The sequence below is a fragment of the Eurytemora carolleeae genome, unplaced genomic scaffold (assembly GCF_000591075.1).
Source record: "Eurytemora carolleeae unplaced genomic scaffold, Eaff_2.0 scaffold586, whole genome shotgun sequence".
Classification (NCBI taxonomy): Eukaryota; Metazoa; Arthropoda; class Copepoda; order Calanoida; family Temoridae; genus Eurytemora; species Eurytemora carolleeae.
In genome coordinates this window covers 32459-38265 of record NW_019397190.1, presented here as the reverse complement: position 1 = coordinate 38265, position 5807 = coordinate 32459, and positions in this window count along the sequence as shown.

The window sequence follows — 5807 nt, the reverse complement described above, 5'->3', positions numbered from 1 at the left end:
TTGAAAAGTTAGATTTGTATTGATTCTTGAATATTTAGTAGGACACCAGATAATATCAAAATACCAGAAAATATCAAAATTAGAAATACCAAAAAAACAAGAAAATATAAAAATTTTAAAATACCAGATAATATCAAAATACCAGAAAATCAGAAACTATTAAAAAGCCAAAAAATATTTTAAAAGACAAAAAACCCAGAAAATATCAAAATACCAGAATACACACGTAGAAGTACACAAACCAAAGAGCAAAAAACAAGAGGTTAACCAATTTCTAAATCCATCTCAACCTCCCCTCCTTACCTTAACCACACTCCAACCCCCCCACCCTCCACTTTACGGTACATCCTTATTTTCTTAAATCATGCAACTTATTCTTTCTACTTAGTACTAATACTTTTATATATCCATAACTTCCTTCTTCATCCGAATATTCTTTATTTTTCACAAATTGGCAAGATCCCAATCCGTGCAAATTTTGTTGTTTAAAATCTGCAATAAACAAGTTCAGCTTAGCAACATTAATATTTTATGGGGAAACTAAGAATATTACAAAACTAAGATATAACGATGTGTACAGATCAACTATATGGGGAAACTAAGAATATTACAAAACTAAGATATAGAAACAGCAGAAATCAGGAACTTTAAACTGATTGAATACATCAAGGTTCCAATCAAGGATTTCAGAGGTGTACTCATTTTTTGTACTGCAGTGGGTTGTCATGGGCGGAAAAGTAAACATAAAACGAATGTCACAGTCTGACATGGAATACATTTTCACAAAAATAATCTATGAAATATCCTAGTCATAGGAAACTATTATGTGAATTTTCAAAATTATCTAAATTAAATGCTTTTAACCTCCTCGGATACTCAACGAACACTGACTGATGCATCTATTCTTGTTTAAAAATTCCGCCAAGAGAGAACTGGTTTCAATATGTACGCTACGCAGAGTATACGCAACTGCAATTAACTTTCCTTGCATTAGTGCCTTGGAATACATTAACAATTGTCACATGTAAACTGTTCAAAGGAATTGAGTCTTTGCCGCAAACTCTGATTTTATAATGCCTTTATTTTTGCGACCCAATGTCGTATACCTTAGATATTTCAAACTATGACTTCTGTTCGATTAAGTTTGAAATATCTCAGGTTTGCACCATCAGGTTTCAAAGCTGTGGATTAGACAATTTGAGTTTGTGGCAAGACTCAAACCCTTTGGACGGAAATTATATTAGGATCTTATCATATACTTCTTCCAAAGCCTCTAAATATTCAAATTGAAGACTAGAGAAATTATTAGATTAGTTAGAATCAAGGACAATGACCTGGCTGGCGACACTCCAAACTCTAGAGTAGGTTCTGTCTCAACAGTTGAAGCACAATTATTTAATAGTGTGGCTCGTGTATGCATCATCTTCAATGAAATGTTTTTGGTCAACAAATTTACTGTTTTAAGTTGCTAGAAAATATCTTTAAATTAATCTATTATAATGCATTGCCTAGATTTCTGTAATTATTTTCATTAAAAAGTGAAAACCAACAAAAAGTAAAAAATAAAGAATTCGAAAATCCGCGACTGGATTTGAAAAACTAGAATTATGTTTCTACATCACACTTTTTTTNAAATAATAATAATAATAATAATAATAATAACAACAATAATTATCAAAATAATAATAATAATTATAATAATAATAATAATAGTAATAATAATGATTAGAAAATACGAATACTGCTAGCACAAAAACAAATAATAATAATAAAATTCATAATTGTTACACAATTTAAATTTAAAAATAAAATATATTATATATATTTATTTATCGATTTACTGATAAAAACATGAATGAAGGCTTATCTTAGATTTGAACATTCGTGATTAAAAAACATGCTAAAGCAGGATGGACACTACAACCTTAATATTTTCATTGACATCTATCATAATAATGATATTACTGTCTGTAAATATAACAAGTGTTTATATGATGTACATATTCTTTACCAAAACCAATGAATACACCAACAAGAAAGAAATTGAAATCAAACAGATTAAAACCAGAGATGAAACATTGAAAGTTTTAAAGCAGAATGTCACAGTAAAGCTACAACAAACTTTAAAAGAAGAGGTGAAAACTGAAAACTTAAAGATGTCAACATTATCTGAAATTCTGAAACGTTTAAAGTTCAAAGTATCAAGCCCAATGTGTCCGAACTATTCATGGTGTCAAAAGAAGATCAGTCTATCAGAGATGTCCCAGCACTTGGGTAAATGTAAAGAGTCCGACTACAGAAAGTCTCAGAACAATCTGAAACTGAATACTGAGGAAGAGATATCCTGGCGTATGACGAACTTCAAGCTCAGTAATACTCTTATTATCTACAAAATGGCAGAATCAAAAGATTGGATAATAATTCAAAGCCGAAGTTTTAAAAATATATATCTTCTTTCTTTATCATGCATCATTCAGAAGTTATTAAATCAGTATTCTTGTACCGATCCACTCCTGTATGCCGAGTCCATTAGCGCCTGATCCAATCAGAGTTCAGTCATGTGTTTGGTGTCTTCTGAACCAATAGAAATGTTTGGGGGTAACATCTATCTTTCTATATATCGCATTATCCAATTAGAGATATGAATCCTTCAATCGGCGCTATCAGTAAATGGAAATATTTACTTCTACTGAAACTATAGTGGATCAACTATATGGGGAAACTAAGAATATTACAAAACTAAGATATAACGATGTGTACAGATCAACTATATGGTGGAAACTAAGAATATTACAAAACTAAGATATAACTATGTGTATCGATCAACTATATGGGGAAACTAAGAATATTACAAAACTAAGATATAACGATGAGTACAGATCAACTATATGGGGAAACTAAGAATATTACAAAACTAAGATATAACGATGTGTACAGATCGGGACATGTTTTGAAGATGCAAGAAACTATTGTTACACCCTAGACGTAAAACATGAATATTTGAAGAAGATGAGTGCCAGAGATAAGATAACAGTTTATGATGATGACGACGATGATGACGATGATGATAGTTGTTGATGATGGTGATGATGATGATGATAGTGTTGATGATGGTGATGATGATGATGATGATACTTTAGATGATTATGATGGTAATACTTCTGATAGCAATAATACTGATGATGATTATGATGATGTTTCTGATAATGAATAAAAAACTATCTCTTTATTTGAAGTTTTCGAAAATAGAATTATGAAACATAAAATATTAACATTTTTTATTGGAAATGCTTTTAATAAATATTTTCTTAAAGGTCAGTTTTCTTTTACAACAGTTTTTTTTATAAATATTTTCTAAAACTAAATAGATAGATAGATAGATAGATAGACAGAGAAATAGATAGATAAATAGATAGATAGATAGATAGATAGATAGATAGATAGATAGATAGATAGATAGATAGATAGATAGATAGACAGATAGATAGATATATAGATAGATAGATAGATAGATAGATAGATAGATAGAGAGATAGAGAGATAGAGAGATAGAGAGATAGATAAAGTTTGAATCCCCCTGCTAGAGCCAGTGTTTAACAAATCTTCAGTTAGAAAAATAATTAAAGTGAGAATAGTGAATTTGCTCAATCCAGTTGCTTCCTAGTACACACCTTCAAAAAAGCAAAAAAGTGTAATGTATATTGTATCATGTTTATAACTAGACAATTTTACTAACAAGAGGCATTCTCTGCCCTGTGGGCCCCGCCCCTTTTCATTTCAAATTTAATTGAAATTTTTCAAGGACGGTTTAATGCGTCAGGTGCATGCGTAGAAAAAAATAGTGTGCGTACGTGTGAGAACGAAGAAATGCGTAATTGCCAATTTCATGACGAGAGCTGGCAGAGAGAGGGAAATAAATCCAAGCTGACCAATTTAAAATTTAAATTGAATAAAATTTAATTTTCTTCTTGGGAATATTAAAAGTTTANCACCCTACCCCCCACCCCCATTCACACCCCTTTTTATTTAACGAAGCCAATAAAATCTGAAAGAATTAAAACCGTTTCACGACTTGATTTACTGATCATAATAAAAACAATTTTGCCAATATCAAATAATGATTAAGCACTTTATTGGAAATCTCTGAATATACTTTTTAATTGAATTACAAGCATATTTATTTCTGATATGGATTTTAGCAAATAATGTTTATTTTATATGATTATTGATTTCAGTTATATGTAGATATTTACATTTATGATGTTGAAACTTAAGAATTTATTACCCTAAATGATGAATATGTGCATGTCGTTAAATGTATGTCTGTATATTAAAAAGTGCATATCTGTATGTCTCCATCTTTTTTTGTGCATATCACATGTTTGTATGTCCCAAATTGTTTGCTTGTCTGTATGTTCCGCAGTGTGTGTACATCTATTTGTCTCAAATTATGTGTTCCAAAGTGTATGTATGTCTGTTTATGTCCCAAAGTTTATATATATTTGTTTATATCCCAAAGTGTATGTATTTTTGTTCATGTCCCAAAGTGTATGTATCTTCATGTCCCAAATTGTAAGTATGTTTGTTTTTGTCCCAAATTGTTAATTTATTTGTTTATGTCCCAAAGTGTATAATTGTTTGTTTATGTCCTAAAGTGTATGTACGTTTAGGTCCCAAAGTGTATTTCTGTATATGTCCCAAAGTATGTATGTTTTTAATGTCCCAAAGTTTTTCATGTCTGTATATGTCCCAAAGTACGTATGTTTTTTCATGTTCCTAAGCGCATGTATGTTTATGTCCAAAGTTTGTTTATTTCTGTATTTTAGTGAATATGTCCCAAAGTGAATGTATGTTTGTTTATGTCCCAAAGTGTGTGTATGTCTGTTTATGTCCCATAGTGTATTTATGTATGTTTATGTCCCAAAGTGTATGTATCTCCCAGGAAACGAGTAACTTTTTCTGCTTCCGAAATATGGCAAGGTTTTGGTTAGATGATAAATCGATTTAAAGCTTAACAAACACATTCACAAACACATTTACTAAAATTCACAAACACATTTTATAACATTCTCAAACACATTTAATAACATTCACAAACACATTTAAAAACACATTTACTAAAATTCACAAACACATTCATAATTACATTCACAAACACATTTAAAAACATTCACAAACACATTCACAATCACATTCATAAACACATTTACAAAAATTTACAAACACATTTATTAACATTCACAAACACATTTACTAACATTCACAAACACATTCACTAAAATTCACAAACACATTTACTAACAATCACAAACACATTCACTAACACATTCACAAACACATTTACAAACACATTCACAAACATATTAAAAAACACATTCACAAACATATTCATAAACACATTCACCAACAAATTCACAAACAAACACATTTACAAACACATTTACAAATACATTAACAAGACACACAAAAAAACACATTCACAAGACACACACAAACAAACACATTCCCAAACATATTTGCAATAATTCCCAAAGGTAAGGTGTAAAAGATTGAATTTTAAAGGATAAGCTTAGTTTCCAGGCACAGCTGGGTTCCCAAGCTCATGATTTGATGAATGAAAACTTCCTGCGGTAAACTTATATCTGGTAAATTAATCCTTAAATTATTCAGCTCTCAGATAATTTATTTCACTTTATCAGCTTTCCTCATATAGAGATAAAAAGAAAAAGAAACATTCTTATTACTTAATAATGAATTAAGTAATAATAATAATAATAACCCCACCCCCATTCACACCCTCCTCCCCC